Source organism: Ictidomys tridecemlineatus, chromosome 14, assembly GCF_052094955.1.
Source record: "Ictidomys tridecemlineatus isolate mIctTri1 chromosome 14, mIctTri1.hap1, whole genome shotgun sequence".
Taxonomy (NCBI): Eukaryota; Metazoa; Chordata; class Mammalia; order Rodentia; family Sciuridae; genus Ictidomys; species Ictidomys tridecemlineatus.
This window is the reverse complement of record NC_135490.1, coordinates 42,167,413-42,188,051: the sequence shown is the minus strand read 5'-3', so window position 1 is coordinate 42,188,051 and position 20,639 is coordinate 42,167,413. Positions and strand designations below refer to the sequence as shown.

At 34.6% G+C, this 20,639-nt stretch overlaps 1 pseudogene; it reads left to right on the top strand.

The window, feature by feature from the left end:
• LOC101962205 (tRNA methyltransferase 10 homolog A pseudogene) overlaps nucleotides 1–20,639 on the top strand; it is a 176,090-nt pseudogene extending 155,451 nt beyond the window's left edge.

Here is a 20,639-nt window from a genome sequence, read left to right as displayed (position 1 = left end):
AGTGGGTGCCTGTGATTGTGTACTAAACTCTATATTCTAATGTTTTTTGTATCTTAGCCAAGTATTTATCATGTCTTCTGACTGTAAATTTCCATACTTTGAGGTATACCAGCAAAACTAGTACAATTATCTTTTACTTTCTTCATAATTCCATGGATTGATTTGATCTTACCATAGACTTTTATGACATCAACAAAAAACAAAAAAAATTATAAAGTCAAGAACTTCTATATTTTAGGAAGGAAATACTTGAAGGAAACACTGTGCAATTCCTCTTTGGCTTATACAAATTGCAAGCAACATTACTGTTGTGCTTTGGGGCCAATATTGGGTAATGTAAGGATTACCTGAACACAATCAGGGCAGTCTAATAATTCCCATGGGTACTGACTAAAGGTCCAGTAGGAAAAGTAAGTAATAAATCATCCTGAGTTCATACCCTGGGATGCATGGAGTAGAATGGTGAGAATATAATTTAAAATATAAGACTATTTCTGGAATTTTCCATCTAATATTTTCAGACCATAATTGACCATGGTTAACTGAAACCATAGAAAGCAAAACTGCAGATAAGTGGAGAGTGCTACATTATGAATATTTTTTTAAATAGACATTTTATAGACATTTTGAATGCAAATGTTCTACACTATGCAATTTAATGCTGAGGATGTACTGTCAGGCACTGGGGATTCTGATGAATTAGCTATGGATCCTTCACTTGTGAACTTGGTACTTGCAACAAGATTTTGCTGAATAAATATATCTCTATTATATATTTATTTTATTTTAGCCATGAGTCCTAATGGTTTGATGAGAAGACATGAAAAAATTAAAATATGTGAGATTAACATCCATCATGACTAATGTTGCTAACTAGAGTTAATGAAGGTAGGAGCATTATTAGATCTTTAATGAAAAAGTGTTCTAAGCACAATGAGTAAGCTTGTGATATATTGTGTCATCCAATGTCAAAATCTGGAGATTTTTCTAATTAAAGTAGATAACTTTTTGTCCCAGAGGAAAAAGGAAAACATGATTTTGAAAATTAATGGAGTTCTTTGAAAGTCTCTTACTTTTTAATTCATGAAATAGAAAATTAACTGACTTTATGGCAGAATTTTAAACTTTTTTGTCAAGGTGATAAAAAATTGGTTTACCTGAAAATCACATAAGTTTCTATAGGAAATGAGTTTTGATGTGGGCAATTTGCAAAATGTGAAAAACATTACACAGCATATAAAAAAGTGAAAAACTAAAGTAAGTGAATTCATACACCTGCTCATGTGTCTGTTTGCTCACTCCAGTGTTATGTTAATTTTCTACTGCTGCCATAACAAATTATCATGCTCTGGAATGTTGGAAACAACATAAAGTTATCATCTCAGCATTCTGTAAGTTTCTATGCTTGTCTCATCAGTGTGATGGGGTTTGGTGGATTAATCTACTCTGAGATTTGGAAGATGTAAACCAAGATTTCTGTCCATCAGATGGGGGCAATCTACTCATTCTGGTCGTGGCAGAATTGAGAGCCTGGGAGTAGAAGAAATGAGGTTTCTATGTCCTTCTAATTTTGGTTAAAATTTTTTGGAGACCTTCTGTATTCCCTATTTCACGATCTCCGGAGTCTTCAAAACCAGGAACAGCAGGTCAAATTTTTTTCCTCCTTTCTCTGATCTTCTCTCTGACTTCTTTTTCTGCCAAGGATCTCTGACTTTAGTGGGAGAAAGTCCTTTGATTTTTAAAGGCTGTTTTGATTCAATTGGACCCATTTGTGTGTGGGGGGAACAACATATTTTAACTTATTTTAAGATGTATAACCTTAAATATATTTGTTGAGTTCCTTTTGCCATTCAGCATGACATGTCTACAGGTCTCAGAATTAGGACATCTCTGTAAGATGGAGGTTCCAGCACATGCATAGATGTTTTCAGGGGCATGCCTATATTTAACTTTTTTTTTTTTTTGGAATTTTGCTAAAAGCTGTCTACACTTGACTTAACCCATCAAGGAATTTTGTTTTAAACTAATGTTAAATCGTTTACATAAAAATTGGAAGTACCAGAAGGGCTCATCCCTAGTTTCATCTTCATTATGTTAGACCAGCTTCTGGTACATTCTATGAACTTCATTGTCTAGCAATTCTAACATGTAAATTTTCACCAGCACATATTTTATCCTTCTCTTTCTATTACACATAAATCATTTCTAAAGTGATAACGCATTTACAAATCCAACATATTGCCTGATAAAGAATGATTTCTCGGGCTGGGGATGTGGCTCAAGCGATAGTGCGCTTGCCTGGCATGCACGGGTGGGGTGCTGGGTTCGATCCTCAGCACCACATAAAAATAAAATAAAGATGTTGTGTCCACCGAAAATTTAAAAAAGAATGATTTCTCAAAATATATTGCTTTTCTTCCTTCTTTTATGTTCATTAACTTCTTTGGTGTCCTCTCTGCTTCTTTTCCTGAATAGTTAGTTAAAACCATGTGAAAGCTTTATTTCTTTAGCTAAAACTTATGGAATAATTTCCCTGGACATTAATGCTTCTCTTCCCTGAAATATTATATAATTTATTAATTATCTTACATATTAACTGAATATATTATTATTTCTAGTATTTAATAATATGTTTCTGTGCATGTTACTATTGCTAGGACAGCCCTGAAGGTAAGTGGACATTCACAGTGAAATACAAAACTGCACCCCACTATACTATACTGAAAGGGGCATGGTATGGTTACAGTCACTGTTCAATAAAACCATAACTGAGGTCAGTTATTACTTCCTATGGAAAGATAGTATAGGAGTTAGGGAAAAGAGGTGAGAGAATGGGTACAGGTTCTTGCACTACATGATTAATGTGTGATTCATCTGATTTACACTGAGGGCTATCAAGGCAAAAATAATGACAAGGTAGTTAGTAGTTCTCTCCCCTGCAATCCCCATGGGCAACTATTTCAATAAGAAAACTTTAATCACAGAAGTTAATGCAGATTCATAATTCCTTATCTGAAATTTCAAAGCTGTAAAAGCTCTGAAAATCAAAAGCATTGCCAAAGTTTATATGACAATACCTAATCAGAAATAATTTAGCAAGAAAATGAAGTGAATGTATTTATTTATAGTCTCTGTTCATGCTACTTGGAATATTTAAACATTTTTGGCAGGTGTTTTAATGTGACTGTTGCAGGTTCTGCTAAAAAAATCTGTTAGGGGTATTATGCGTGCATTCAACACTATTCTAAAGTGTAAGAAAAAAGAAAAACGGTCTGAATTCTAAAATATGTTTACATAAAAATTATGGTTTGGAAATGGTGGAATATCACTTCTGTAAAGCAACTCATGATGTTAGCACAAAATAATGAATAAAGACTTTTTCAAGGTAAATTATAAATTTGAAAAATCATTGTAAGATATGCAAAAATTGGAATTTTGGAACTATATTTAGTTATAAATTATTTACTTAAATTTTATGGAAAGATCCATTATTGGAGAAAACTAAAGAAATTTTCAATAAGAACAAATTTATATAGCTCAAATTTCCTAAACTGTTATTGAGAGTTATTGGACCCCTCTATTTCCCTGACAAATTATTCTCCCTCAATGCTATAATGGAGCTTACCTCATGTACTTAGCTTGCCTCATGTAACTTACAGTTAGCACCTGTCTATATTTTAAGAATAAGAATTAAATAAAATGGTACATAAATGTAATCATTATTTCTGTTTATATCATTCAATTATCAACTGTGAAATGATATGTATATATTTACTCCGGTTAGGCACTGCTACTTTAGGGGACTATATAAGACTTATAATGATTAATTCGATGAAAAAACATGATAGTTACATAGTATAACTAGAAAACATCTGCTATAAAAGCCCATGCCAAGTATATTTTTCTGTGAAAAAAATAATTAGCTTCTGTTTTGATCATTTATTTAATAACATGGGCTTATTTTTTTTTCTAACTATGTTCTGAAATTCTGAAAGTGGTTTCTCATCTGTTGTGGGGCAGGGTCCAGTCAACACTGGAGAATGTGACAGCTTGAATAAATGTATTTTGGCCTCTGTAATATAATTCATTTGTATAGAATGAGCTCCTGATTTGCAATAACCCAGTATCCCCCTATACTGCAGAAACCTTCACTAGAGACATAGTTCCATAAAAAATGATTCTGTCTAAAACTTTAACAACGTATGTGTACCCTTTATGTCAAGATTCTGAGTTAGCAAACTGGAAAAGTGAAAGACAAATTCTGTTATTTGTCTATTCACAGAAAGTATTTTTTGATTACTGAATGTAATCTCTACATCAATGTCACTCTAAGGTGGGAAAAATAATCTACTGAAAAACATGAAAAATTCAAAAGCATGGAAAAAGATTCTTTCTAAATATATGAAATTTGGAAGGAAAATAATTTTTATTTTGAAAAAATGACTTTATGGCATCACTAATGTAGAATTTTCTTTTGGAATTTGTCGGGAGATCTATTTTTGTTAATAATAATGAAAAACCAAAACTTTTCAGCAGCTTGCTTTGTCTCAATGATCAAATTTGTAGATTAAAGGTGAAATAAGTATGTATTTCACCAAATTAAAAATACCCCAAAGTAAGAAGCAGTTTGGCAGTTGCTTACAATGTTAAACATGCTTTTATCAGCAATACAGTGGTATTTAAAGATATCTTTAAAATGACGTTATCTTTCATAATGTATAGTGAAAATATTCCTTTAAAAATTAACCATAGGCATATATTATGGCTTAGTTATGAGGTGTTCCCGAATGGCCATGTGTGAGATAATGCAAGAATTTTCAAAGGCGAAATGATCAGATGATGAGGAGGTAACTTAATCAATCAATTGATCCATTGTGATGGATTAACTGGATGGTAACTGTAGATAGGTAGGGTGTAACTTGAGGAGTAGGTCACTGGGGGTATGACTTTGTGGTTTATATTTTGTCCTTGGTGAGCAAAGCTCTCTCTCTGCTGTCCTTCCGCCATGATGGTTCTTCCTCACCTCGGGCCCAAAGGTTTTTATGTAGATGTTGAGGTAACCTGAATGAACTGAAATCAAGATAGTTTGTTTTCTACCTAAAGATATTCTATTTTATTCACCTCTTATATTACAAGAAGACAGATGCTGGTATTTTTTTAAAGCAAAGACCATGGTACTATTTTTTAGTATTAAATCTTTATATCAATCCTGACTTTTCAACAGAGAATTGGTGCCACTAGTAATAAAGTTGAAAGAAATCACTAACATTTATTGTTGCTGAATGCCAGTCTCTGTTCTAATAGATTTACTTTATTAATTCCTTTAAATTTTACAATTGATATGAAGTAGATACTATTATTATCACTCTCAATTTATATTGAATGAACAGAGAGAAAGAGTCTGTGTTGTGCAGGGGCATGTGTAAAGTAATGACAAGATGTACTGAAACTCAAACAGTTTGGCCACAGATTCTGTGCTCTTCCCTACTACACTGTATAGCAGGCAATCCATACAGAAGCATGCTGGCTGTCTCTCTGAATATCAGAACTACCTAAGTAAGCTGCAAATCTGAGGCTCTATTAGTACTATATTCTGCAAAATAAAGACTGCCTATATTGCTGAAGGAAACGTTAAAGAAGATTAACAATTTCAGTACAACTCCGTGCCGTTAGTAATTTATTATCTTACTGTATGTTATCCTGGAAAGTATTTCATTATAATAAATGTCTTGGTATTTCCATTTCTTGACACTTATATTGGTACATATTTATTACCCATGAAAAAGAACTAGACATTTTTAAAATGACCTTATGTTTCATAATTTATAATTAAAACATTCCCTTGAAAATTAACCAAGTTTTAAAGTTTTTAAAATAACATTTACATGAATTATACAGAGTAGGACAATGTCATCTACATTTTAAAAGATAGAGATTTTGAAAGACCCCTTGAAAGAAAATAATTCCACACCAGAGCATTGTATTCTGGTCAGATATTGAAATGAGCCATCTAGTGCAGTTAGAGGTCAGACATATTTTCTTTTTTTGATTAAGTGAAAGACTGGCACCAGATATTATTAAAAACACACAGACAAGCTAGCATGTTTTAACCAACTCATTTATATCAGGAAAGATCCCTACAAATGAAGACAATGGAATTTAGAAAGACTAAAGGATAGTTTTAACACCTTTTGTTGGTAGGTGGCAGTGATGAGATTTGAATCCAGATCTGTCATCAAAGCTAATTCTCCCTCCAGCATATCAAGCTGCCTTATCCAGGCCACAGGTATTAGCTTGTTTGTTGATCATTCTTTTCTCTCAATGTACTTTGCTAAATTTGGCTAAATCTAGTGTATTTATCTCTTGTCTTTGCTGGCTGTTTCATCTGGAAGGTATATTTTAGAAACTACTTGGGCAGAAGTTAACAAGATACTGCTTGCTTTACCCTCCAAGTACTGGGATGAAGAAAAGGTTGTTTCTGTTTGGGTATAAAATCTCTTTGCTCTTATACAAGGAATTCCATCTCTACCATTATATATTAAGTTCGCCAAAGCAATATAAAATGCAAATTAGAGTGATATTTATTATAAACACAGATACATTTTGAGACCAGATTGCAGAGTTTGTAACATTTATTGGATGGTACCTGTGCAATCTATTTATCAAGCATTTACTGAGCACCTACAAAACACCAGCAAGATAAAGAGACAAAACAACTGTCACCATGAAATTCCAGTTCAATTGTGGAGAAATCAATTTAATTTTCAAGTCAACAAATATATTAACTGGACATCAGAGTGGGAAAGTGCTGTGAAGAACACATCAAAGTTAAGGAAAACTAGAGTGAGGGGCTTGGGAGACTTGTCCAGGTATTTATTAGAGTTTTCAGGAAAGGCCTCCATAATCAAGGAACAATTGGACAGACAGTAAGGGAATCAAGTAAGAACATTTTGGAGGAATGAACTGGAATTTTAAAGGTCTAGGAGCAGAGGAAAGCAAGCCTGGTCAAGGAACAGTCAGAGGCCACAGTACAAAGAGCAGGAAAGTGACCAGGGAATAACATAGGACATGCAGCCTATTTGGGGTCAGGCTGTGATGCATAGAACTTTGTCTTCCCTCTTATTCTCTAAAGTTTGGGGTGATCTGACTCACTGTATAAAAGGCTCTTTGGGGTGCTATGTGGAAGAGCCTGAGATTTGGAGAAGACAGACACACTTGTTGGTAGTTACTGGAATCATCTGAGCAAGGCACCTCTCAGTGACTGCAGAGGAGGAGATCAGCGGTTCAGTTTGGGATATTTTAAATTGCTGGACCACACCAGTCATTGAAAAGAGGCTCGGTTATTTCAGTCCAGGCTTCAGAGGAGACAGACATTTAAAAATTTATGCTAGGAAGCTAAATAAGTTTCCCTACAGAGAAAAAAAGGAGACAGATGGGGAAAAGAGGTAGAAATAATAAACAGGAAGGTGAAGACAAAGACAATGACCTAAGAAGTTGGGGATATGGAAGGATTCAGGAATGGAAGTAGAAGGAGCATCTGAAGATGGTGGAAAAGTAAGGAAGTACTTTACCTGGAAGCCATGGGAAGAAAAAGTTTTGAGAAGGGGCTGAGACACTATTTCAGAGGATCAGAGAGGTCAAGTCAGAACTGAAAACTGATGGCTGGATTTAACAAGACTCAGATCACAGGGGACTTGAAAAATATTACAGGGAAGGATTTGGAAGAAAAGTGTGATGGCAGTTTGTTCAAGATTGAATGAGAGAAGAGGAATGGAATAACTTTCAAATTTTGCTGATGAGGGAAGCAGAGAGCCAGGGCCATCATTGGAGGAGGCTGTGGGGTCAAGATACTTGTTATTTAGAAATTTTCTCTTTTTTTTGAAGATGGAAGAAAGAACATGTTTGACTGCTAAAGAGAAAAGCAAATGAATGGTTCAGGAGGTAGAAGGGAGAATGGCTGGTGTGTCCTCCAGGACTTAAAGTAAAGACCCACGATCTGGGGAGGGCTGCCTCAGGTGCACTAGGTAACAGGGTCATGGTGATAGGAGGGCTGGCAGAACCAGGGGTGCAGCTACAGGGATGTTTTCTGAACATACGTGGAGCTACCTTCCATCATTTCTATTTCCTCCCTGAAATAGAAAAAGATAACTGAGGAAGTAGAGGAAGTTGTTAAAGGCTTACAGAGAAAAGTGAAAAACAGGAATGCTAGGCAATCGTGAATGAATCCTGTGATATTTACCAAAAATAGAATTTTGTTTTATTTTATTTTTTATATTTTTGGCAGGAGATGGAGAGAGAAGAGAGGAAATACTTCTAGCCAAGTTTGTTTTGTTCGTATACCATTTTCTTAATACGTATTCATATTTCAAAAATTCAGGGTAGATAATCACATCATGATTTTGGTTAGGTTGTTTATTTTTTTCTAAATATCTCAAAAGAATCATGAGCACCATACCCTTATTTAAACCAGATACTTTGTATTTCTAACTCTTTATTGATAGCATATATACACGAATGAGTAAAACTCTAGGGAATTTTAATCTCTAGGCATTGATCCAAATCCCAAGTCCTTCTTGTATGAGCCTTTTCTCTACATAAATGTGTTAGCTGTGAAAGATTCCTTCAATTTAACATTTATGAGTTCATACAGTTTATTTCTTGGGAAAAGCTCTGTATCTTCCCCTTCCTTTAATAAAAACAGGAAGATTAGATGATGCTAATATCTCCTAACTGGATTGTGTACTTTTTTACTGTCACAAAATAATTGAATGGTTGATAGCCAAGATTAATGAAACCATAGAATATTGGAACTGGAAAGCATCATTGAAATTATTGAGCATAATTCATTTGATTCATAATTGGTAAAGCTGAAATCCAGAGTTAAGAAATTTGATACAAATCTTAAACATGCTGATGGACTTAAATGAAGATTGCTTTACAATTAACATGGTGCCCTTCCCCATCACCATCTTTTACAACTTTAATTTCTTTTCCACATCTTTTATTTACTTCTTTAATTACATGACAGATTATTATTAAGCAATTATACATTGCTCATGTAATTTCAATCATAAAATTGTTTGCATATTAATTAAGCAACAAATACATGTTTGGTGAGTGCCTTGTTTTGCGTTATGTTACCACAAGTGGTGAATTGAGTGTCATTCTTATAGATTTATGTAGAAAAGCTCTTTACAAATGAAATTAAGGTAGAGATCAAGAGAAGTTCACACTGGATTAGAGTGAGCCTTGCAGCCATTGAGTGTGTCCTTATGAGTCCCCAAAAGGAACTATACAAGAGTCGGGGGTGAATCTAAACCTCAAAGAATAACAGCAATTATAGGACACTAGAAGAGGTGGGATGGTTTCCACCTTTGAGCTTCTAGAGGGAACCAACTTTTCTGACATCTGAATTGTGGAGACAATAAATTTCTGTTGTTTTAAGTCATCCCATTTGTGGTCATGTGCTATTGCAGTCCTAGAAAACTAATACAGTATAGAAGAAAATACCAAAGTCCTTGACTTATTAAAGCAAAAAATAGAGGAACCAGAAAGACTAGTTCATTAGTTTATGGTCATTAGTGAGCATTACCATGAAGACTTCCCCCTCTTGTTGACAACCATGTCCCTTCTTCTTGTACTGAGCTGGAAAAATGAGGTCACTTTTTCATTTATAACAGCAATGCAGGCAACATTACAAAGACCACGTGACAGTGGACACTGGCAAATTGCTTCAGAAATTATCCTATATTTTTTCTTGCTGGTACTGAAGAGTATTCTTTCATGTTTATTGAACACTGCATGGAAAAGGGGTATATAGTAAGAATATAAGAGCAATTATTTAATAACTAGCTCCTCTGCACCCATATCTGTGCTAAACAGCTTTTCAGATTTTTGATCATTGATTAAAAAGCATCAACATATTCATTGTGTATTGCTACATAAAAAAAATACCACAAACTTGGTGGCTTAAATTACCACATTTTCTTGCAGTGTACTTGGTCAGGAGTCTGGGCATGGCTTAGCTGGGTCCTTTGCACAGGGTTGCAAAGCCGCACTGTAGATGTCAGCAGAACTCTTCTCATTTCATTCTGTTGTTGACATCTGGAATTTTCTTTAAGGTTTTAGAACTGACATCCCTCTTTTCTACTGTTTTGTTCTCTGGCTTCTGGTTGTGACTGAGGTAGCTCTCAGCAACTAGAGGTTGAAGAATAGAAAACTATAAAATATGATATTGGGGTAGAAATTACATGTGAGGCCATCAGGGCTTTGCGTGTTTTAGAATTCCTGCAGAGCAAACTGCCACTGTGAAGAGCAGCCAATCAGGACTCGAGTGCCTGGAGAATGGGGTCAAGGACAATTCTCATGCCTGCATTTTAGTAAATAGTAGGAAGGAAATGATTTTCTGTCATTTAAACATCAGTAACTAAAAAAAAAAAAAAATCAACAAGGGGCTTATGAAATGAACTCCAGGGGGAAGCATCCTTCCAAGGATGCAGACATATGCAAGCTTAGGAAAACATTAGAGATGAATAGCTACCAGGTGTCAAAAGTAAAATCAATAAACAAACCGCATTTGGGGATACACTTAATGTACATAAGTAGAGAATTAATATTGACTATGTCTAAATTGATAAGAATTGGGATAAGTCAAACAATGTATAAAAATGTGAGGCAACTGTCAGAAGAGTAAATTAAAGGATGTTCACTGCATAGAGAAATTCAAATCCAAATAACAATACGGTATAATTTTACATATACCATGTCACAAAAAAATAGACACAAGAGAGCAGTAACATTTCTGGAATAGACATGGGGCAAAGATTGAATGTCAGCAGCAACACAGAAAAGGCTAATGCTTTCTGAGAAAATATTGTTGAATGATAAATACAAAATGCAGACGTACGTGGAATTCCACAATTATAAAATAAAGAGAAACAACTTTATATTTAATGATGTAAATGAGCTCATATATATTATGTATTATTATATCTATGATTACAAGTGCATGGAGAAAAATAAGCAGTGATTTCATATTGTTCATTTTGAAAAAAAGAAGGGGAAAATCGATACACTTAGTCAGCATAAGAGACAAAATATAGTTACCTAGGAAAGAAAATGAATAATAAAATATACTGAGTATTTTGAACTTTATTTTTTATTTGATTAAGACAACAAGATAATGATAATGTCTACCACCCAGTTATCACTTTTACACATATACCATTTCTATCCAGGATTAAACATACTCACTTGTTAAATGTGCAGAAAAATTAATAGAAGAACAACATAGTATTCCAGAATCTTAGAAGTTTTTACCCTCTGGGAGGAAAATTCAGGGTAGTTTTCATTAGATTATATTTCTGTAGTCTCTAAAATTTTTAGTGAGATTCTTATCAGAAAATATAGACATAGCTAGTTTACTGTACTTTATTCCTTATTAAATTAGTAAATGATTTTTAAAATAATCCTTTATTTTGTTCAAGAAAATAAAATAAGCTTTATTTAAAATAATATGAAATAACTGGTTAATATACCCTTTTGGCAACTTTGCAGAGAAATATTGATTAGAATACCATACTTTTATTCAGTAAAGATATTTTCATCATAAAATATTATAACCTGACTTACAATGTTGATGTAAGGGATATCAGATTTCTCTACTTAAAGGTAAATCTTATCAGTAACTAAAAAAAATCAAACTTTTTGGATTATTTGAATATATTCTCAGTTGGAATGCTAGAGATTGATACCTTTTTTTGTGGATAGAAGAATTTTATTGGAATCCTAGGGTAGAGAGGCCTGACTCTAGGTATCCAACCATCGGGTTTAGCCATTCAACCCGAAGTCCAAACAGAAAGGGTAATTGTGAAAAGCATGAAATAACCTTAATCAGTGTCACTACACTGGGAAAACAAAGGGATCTTATCCCTGTCTTCAAGGGACTGACAGTGACTTTGAGGTTTTATAGAAAGAGTTGGGAATTTTGCATAGCTGAAGAGTTTTCATAACAGCCAAAGCAGGAGACCTTGATCAGTTTTGTTCTGCTCCATCATTTTCTCGGGATAGATCAGGCAGGGCCTTGTCCAGGAAAAAAAAAAAAAAAAAGGGGTATTGCTTGGTTGGTAGCTTCAATGCATCAGAAGAGATTCATTGGATCAGATCTCATTCCTGAACTCCAAGGTAACTAAAAATGAAGGTAGAGCCGTCATATCCTCAATCTTTCTATTAGTCATCCATGGGATATTTGCAGGCAAAGGTGAAGAATCTAAGTCCTTGTTTCAAGAACATAAAAAAACTTTAAAATCATTCACCTAAGATCTGCATGTATGCCTGTAGAAGTAAAGGAAATTAGTCAGTGTTTATACCTTATTCCTTACAAAGCTGTTTTCACAGCTTTCCTTTTATGTAATTTCACGATTTCCCCTCCCTTTAATTTTAATAAATAGCTTTAAGATCCCGAAGGGAAACAAGATCCTTCAACTACAATAGGTTGACAATAAGTGTTCAAAAGCAGTATTTGTATATATTTTGAAAACAGGGAGAGTTGGTGATAAATAAAAGTTAATGAAAATATCTTCAGAGATTATTTTGATTAAAGCAGAACAGTACTTTTTTAAAATGACAGAAAGGAATTATAATATTGACAGAAGAAACATGAAGAATAATTTTTTTAGCTAAAAATTTAAATCTTGCTTGCAGGTGTGATGATATTGAAGTCTCTCTGGCTACTAAAACATGACTGCTTTGTTCTCAAAGTTTAATTAACTTAATTAACTAGAGGTCCTCCAGAACTTCTTGTTCAGTATTTTCATTAGTCCATCCCACAACTGCACTTCTTATAATAACAAATTTCTTTTCTGCGTGAAGTTTGAAAATCATGTAGAATAAAGTCTTCAAACTTATCTAAAACAAATTTACACTAGCGATGTGTAAATTCACCAAAAATGTTAACTGCTAAGTATGGTTTTCCATTTGGGGTTAATGGAAGGGTCTTTCGGATGTAATTAGAGTACATAAAAGAGCAATAAGAAATATATATTTCAAATGAAAAATGAACTCTATTGTTGGCTCTAAATGTGGGCACACACACATACACACAAATACACACACACTCAGAAAAGCATACTGACTGGAGAATTAATTTATTTATATAATTTGCTCATAGCAGTAAACTGATCAGAAGAACTTAAAATGAAATTTTTATGTTACAATAAGAAAAGATAAAAAGGTGTTTCAGGTCTTAGAGGCTCAGAATAGCAGTAGCTTTGGTTTCTTATTTTTATTTTGTTCAGCTTTGAACAATTGAGCTTTTGAGCTAGCTTTCTAGAGATGCTAGTAGAGATTGTGCCCCTCCCCTGTCACCGTTGCCTACAATACACAATTTTCCCTACTTCTTAGTGAATTTCTTCAGGGGAGCTCCATTTCTAGAATTTATCTTTTGCCATCTACAGCCAAATATTTCATTACAGAATGGATTTTATTTTCTCCTCCATGGACATATCCCATAGATACTACCCACCCAGCATGACATGTGTTAAGTAGTTCTATAAATCATTCCCTACTCAGTTGCCTTGCTACCATTCAAGAGAAACCTGGGGTAATTGATGCTGATGCAGTCTTTCCAGAAGATCTATTTCACCAACCAAAAGGGACTTTTCAACTGTCCCACTGAATTCTCCCAACAGTTTCCAAGTGATATATGGTAACATGCTTTTTCAAGGGGAACAAGATTTTTGACAGTTTTAACGCTAGAAGAAAGAAATACATGACAAGTAACTGTAACTTCTTCTATAACTTTTCTTCAGTCCATCTCTGCACAATTCAGCATCACTGACTTCTACAGAAGCTCTTTGACCAGGTTTTATGTCTCCTTTGCCCATTGTAAACCAATTATTGATATCACCCAGTACTTTATTAGACTGCGAACAGATTTCCATTAGATCTGGCTTTCTGAGACTAGTCACAAGGGCAAGAACTTAATTTCATGGTTGTCTTAAAAATAATGTTAGTCGTGTCATCCTTTCTTCGTTTTTCTTTTTTAATTTGAAAGCTAAATTGATACAATTGACTTAGTGCCCGATCCTTGGATTTCCCAATAAGCTTTTAAATAGTTGACAGCCAGATTTATGACCTAGGGCATAATCCAGATGCTTAGAAAGAAGCAGAATACAGTTTCTAAACTCTATCTGTGCATTGTCTACTCCAATACATTTTGGAAGATAAGAAATGCACTTGAGATCTTAGAAGCTCAGACAAGGCAAATTCTTGATATTTAAGAAATATCAGCATGACAAGAGTATTTATTCATCAAGTTTACTCATGTGCTTATTTTTATCTTGGCTATTGTCACACAAACCCAAAATTATTAAACATTCTTTTAAAAAATTACCCCTAACAGCGTGCTACATGAGAAGCAAATCAAAGCCAGATCCTGGGGTTAAGAAAGTAGTGTTAAAAGGCTTGTTAAGAATCTCTAATTGCACTGACAATATCATACCACTCTTTTAAAACAATTGGAATAAATTAAGGATAATGAATCAGAAACCTGAGTATTACATTTTCCTGACAAAAAATAAGTCTTAAAAATGAATGACAGACCTTTCTTGGGTTTGAATAATTTTCAAATGAAATATAATCAATTTCATCCATAAATTGAACATAAACTATATCTGGGATTTAAACACATTAATATAAGGTGCATAACTTTAGGATTACAATATTATTATTTAGCATGCATTACTTATGGGTGTCAAAAGTTCTGGACCTTCAAAATGAACAACATATTTAAAAGTTTTCGATTAAGAATCTTATTGAGTCAGATGATTTTTGCTGCCCTAGTTCAACAAATATGTGAGCTACCCTCACTTTAAGAGGATTATGTTTAATCAGTAGTTTGTATGTGTTTAAATTCCTTATATTTCCTTTAATTTTCCACATAGTTTTATAAGGTAATAAAAAGTACTTTGCTTTGTATGTAGTGTAATTTTTGCTTATATGTTTAAATTTTTGTATGATAAATAATACAGAGGTTCAAAAACTTACTGGAAAATCCTCTAAAATTGCAATTTAATCTCCAAAGAGTAGTTCTCCATGTGCTGAGTTGGTACCGAAGAAAGTGTATATGTAAGAAATATTCCTACTTTACCAAGAAAAAGTCTAGCCTCCATGTGAAGCTACTAGAAAAGCTTTCTTGATGCACTTAAAATTTGAAATATGAAGAGATTTGTAGTTTCCTTGAACAAACGCACCTTTACCCATAAGACAAATCTGGTGTTAACTATTTCAGACTTATGACAAAGAAATTTTTATAGATAAATGTTTATAGTAAATTTGATAACAAAGAACATTAATTGTGAACCTCAATTTAGTGAAATTTTAGTCCCCCAACAAATTATGTCAATTGTTCTTACCAGTAAACCTATATAACCACCATCAAATATATAAATATAAATACATATATACACACATATGTGTGTGCATATATGTATTTTTTCTCCATTATTAGGATTGCATTTTAAAGTCATCAATATAAATTGTGAAAATTGGTTTATTTCTTGTTAGACAAATACACATCATGACCTGCATTTCTTTTATCTTGGCTCCGTAGCTTTAAATATGTACAGTCCAGTATACTCATTTCTGCTTTAGAGCAATATAAAAATCTAAACTACAGTTTGCTAAGTGGATAACTGTAGCGATTTTATATTCAAATAGGGATAAATTGAGTCCAGGTACTACCATTTATAAAATCTATAGTGTTGGACAAGTCACTGGTGCTCACTGAGTTTCTGTTTATTCATCATCTATACCTATGGGTCATTGTGGATTTACATCAGAGCTTGTAATAATGGTAGCTATTCCATAAGGTTACTACCAAGAATAAATTGTTAGGCCCATCGAAAGTTCTAAATAATTGTCATCTATTGAAATAAAACAAATGTTCAGATTTTCAACTGGGTTTTGTGTGGCAATTCAACTCTTGGCAATCCCCTTGAACCTTTGTAAATACGTAAGCAAAAAACAGAATCAGGAAGAAGAGAAATCTACTTTAAAGTGATTAAGGGAAAAGAGAGTGAACCTTCCCTTTTCAGACTTTTGTTTATTTTATTGTTTTTTACTTATTTTTTCTCTTGTTAATGATGAGCTTCTAAGTTTCATAGGTCACTGTGATCAATTCCATGCTATGTTATAAGTTCCAAGCTTGGATAACTGGGTTCATATGAAAGAAGAGGTTTGCTACTAGATGCCACACCCACACTCCAGCTTTGAACCTGATCCAATGTACTTTTTCTAGATATTTGCTTTATTGACCTTTATGACCTTGTTATGGTTTCAATGTGAGTAGTCCCCCAAAAGCTCACATGACAAGCAAGGAAAGAAGGTTCAGAGGAGAAATGATTGGATTGTGAGAGTTTTAACCCAATCAGTGAGTTAATCCCCTGATAGGGATTAACTGAGTGATAATTGAAGTGGTTGGAGATGGCAATTGGGGTGTGGCTTGGGGGTATATATTTGTATTTGGCAAGTGGTTTTCTCCCTGCCTTCTGATCATCATATGAGCTGCTTTCCTCTGCCACACTCTTCCGCCATGATGGTCTGCCTCACCTCAAGCCCCAAGGAATGGAACTGGCTTTCTATGGACTAAGGCTTCTGAAACCATGAGCCCCAAAGTAAACTTTTCCTTTTCTACACTTGTTCTGATCAGATTTTTTAGTTGCAGCAGTGAAAAAGTTGACTAAAACAGACCTAGTATCAGGAAAGTCTGCCCACTAGGTGTGGTTCCCATGTTTAGTTGCCCAACTGGAAAGGATCAGAGTCTTTGCCAAAATAAACTAGCTTTTACTTAAAATGGCTAATGATCCCTTTCACTTCTGTCCCCTTGTCATTGAAAGAAGAGGTATCTAGTGAGAGGGATTTGAGTTGTTCCTGGAGAAAAGAGGAAACTTGACCAGGTGCTGTGATGTTCTTGGAATATTAAATGGAAAAGAATTTCAGCATGAATGAGTCAGAAACATAGATAGAGGTTTATTTGGGAAAGCAGATGTACAATCAAGGGAGACTGAGTACAATCTCAATAGAGAGGTGCCTTTGGGGATAAAGCAAGGAGTATGCCTTCAAAGGAGAATTCCAGCCATCTTGAGCATTAGAGATGTGTATTTTGGGAGTCTTGGTTCTTTTCTGGAAGGAAAAAAAAAGGAAATCCATGTAGGAATAAAACAAGTCTGGTGATCTCAAGACAGGTTCTGGTGGTCTGGCCAATCTTTGGATCCTCAGGCTAACATGGTCTTCATTATCTCCTCAATCAGTAGCACTGGAAAGTCACCCAAATTATAGGTTTCTCAAGAGATCATTTCTCTCTTTGCTTAGTCTAGTACTGGTAGATTTATAGATTTTTCAGGAATTTTGGAGTAATACACCTTGAAATGAGACAGGATTAGGGAGTAATAGTTCTGGCAAGGAGACAGGCTTTTGGAGAGACAGACCTGCACAAGTATAGGGAACTTCTGAATTAAATTCCTATTTTCTTGTCCTTCCTTTGTGTCTCCTTTCTACCTGTTTCTTATTTATTCCATCCTATTTCATCCTCACTGCAACCTGATCTTATCTCCTTTTGATCTAGTCTTCATGAAAAAGGGAATTCACTGTGCATCAATGATTCATAACTAATTTCCCAGGAGGTGGATACCAGCCTTGTCCTGAGGACTAGCGCTGACACCATTAACACCTACCCTGTGGGGATTCCTTACCAAAATGCCAGGAGACAAGTCTATGCTCAAGGAAGGTTGCTCAGAGGATTTTTAGGGAGGAAGTACTGTTTCCTGTTGGGAGAGGCACCCAACTGAGAAATGGTGGCTCCTAGAAATGAGAATCTTTTCTTTATTCTAAAATAAAATAACTGAATAGAAGAATAAGTAGCTTCTTTTCTTTTGCAGGGTCACATTGCATACTCAGCCCTGAGGAAGCAGTTCAAAGCCGTATGTACTTGGTCACAGAGTGAAACTTAACATGACTAAACAAGTGGAGTGGTTAAATCAGAAATGCTTACACCTTATGATATTTCAGCTCGAATTCTGAATCGCAGTAATTAACAACTGTTACAGAAAGATTTCCATCTGCGATTGAGCAACTTTTTATCTATGGAAAATAAAATGAACCAACAACATAAATTACCCAAAATATTTCTCATTGACATTCCCTAACATCCCCATACTTTCTAAAATGTAGGGAAGATTGAAGATGTGCTTGTTATGCTTTATGGTGGCTGTATTTTCCCTAGATAAAGAACTTGTTTTTATGAATATTCCAAAAGTAAATGAGAGTCCTATTTGCATACCTCATTAATGATCCTTTTTTTAGCAGGAACATGTTCCTCATTTTATAGAACCATAAACATGTCTTTTCATCATATGAATGAAAGATAATACATTTTCTGGCAGAATTTAATACTTGGGTACTGGTGTTTGAAAAACATAAATTATGCTAAAGATTTCTACATTTGAAGAGAATAAATTATAATAGTTATGTGCTTTTGATATGTTGATAGCATATTGGGATTCTCATGTGTCTTCTCAAGTTTCTGTCACTTGGTCACCACCCCCTTTCTACCATGTTGTCATTAATGCTTCACAGTCTGAAAATGGGTGAAATATAATGCTAAGAAATAATGTTTTGTTTCAGACATTTGATAAAGTCATATTTTCTTTACAAATAATATCATTTATAATGGCAAAAAGGAGCTTATCTTAGGGGTATTTTTCTCTTCTTTTTCTTTTTTATAATGTAACATGTCACATATGAACAAAACTAATATAAACTAATTTGGTGTCTAAAAACAATTTTTATCTTTATTTTTTGTACTGAGGACCCAGGAGTGCTTTACCATTGAGTTTTTTATTTTTTATTTTGTGACAGGGTCTCACTAAATTGCTTAAAGCCTTGCTAAATTGAGGAGGCTGACCTCAAACTTGCATTCCTCCTGCTTCAGCCTCCTGTGCTTTTGGGACTATAAGCAGGTGCCACCACTCCAGCCTCTGAGGAACAATCTTAAACCTACTCACTCCTACTCAAAAAGAGCAGTAACTGTAAATATTAGTAAAATAAGATGAAATGTAAATCTTAGTTTTCAAAATCACTAGAATATTAATTGCTTTAAAGGAATTGCCTGACGTCATCTTCCTTCCTTGCTTTCTTTCTTTCTTCCTCCCTTCCAAGGCTATTTATTGAATGACTGCTATGCCTTATGAAGCTGTATTAGGCATCAAGGATACCAAACCATGAGACAGCTCAGACCTCAAAAATTTAATAGACAAGTAGGATAATTAAAGGAAAACTACTATCATAGGGATATGGGAACATACAACAGGCATGGCTTTTCTGATCAGAAAGCCTTCTCAGAAGTGATACCTACAGAACATTTTTGGATCTGCCTATGACATTTTTAATGTCCTTTAATACCATCAAATCATCAAAATTATAGTCAATGATAAGGCAGAGTGTCCTATGAACAACATGTCTTCAAACCTGTTTTCTGTCATTTCCATCTGAGTTTGATTCCAGTTGACACCATCACTCAAATTTCTTCCTCTTGCATTTTTCTTGCCACTTTGGTTTGCAAAGTTCTTGTTGTTCTTCTCATTGTTTCCACTTTATTAGCTTCTTCAATTGTTGTTTAGATGAGGCTCAATCCCTTCATCTAATTTTGGTTTCTCTCTTTCCCGATCTTCACTTAAGTCTTGCTTCCTTTCAACATTGAAAGTCTCAGTCAATGCTGGTGACCTTCCAGATGACGTTATTTGGTATCTCAATCTGAGTTGATGGGGAACGTGGTACTTGGTTCAGAAAGCCTCTCTGGTATGTTCTCTATACCTCCAGTGAGTTCTCCTTTGAAAACTTCAACTCCCAGGGACAGAGCAGGGAGTTACACCGTGGAGGGTGGAGACTACTTTGATCTGAAGATGTTATGCAGATAACCAACAAGCCCTGCATCCTGTGCAGTTTTACTTCACCAGCTGAGGAGGTGGACTGGAGAAGAACCTGGATGAAAATGGCAAAGGATGCATCGTCTGGAAGGATATCCACGTCAACCTGGAACACTATAATGAACTCATAAGAAAAGAAGATCTGATTTATCTTACATCAGCTTTGCTAGCATGATAAAGGAATGAGATGAATCAAAGGCATATGTGATTGGTGGATTAGTAGATCACAACCATCACAAGAGATTCACATATAAACAAGCATCAGATTAGGGAACTGATCGTGTACCACTCCCCCTGGAAATTTTGTGAAAATTTATAATTGAAAGTTTTGGCAGTTAAAAAAAATGTATTTGAAATTGTTCTGGAAGATCCCAGAAACAAGAGACTGGCAAGAAGCCTTTTTTCACTATCTTACTATAAAGGAAAGGGGGTGTTCTCATAGACAAAGCTCGTGAAAGTTCTTCCCATGACAAGCAGTCTGCTGTGGTTGAAAGTGGGTCAGACAGTGGTTTCAGTGAAGGGGAATATGGCAAGAAAGAACCAGAGTCATCACACAAAGACAAACAGCAGATAAGGAAAATAGCACTGAATCTAGCAGGCAATATGTACCACGCTAACATTACCTGGCTTTCTTTAAGAAAAATTAGGAGAAAGTGA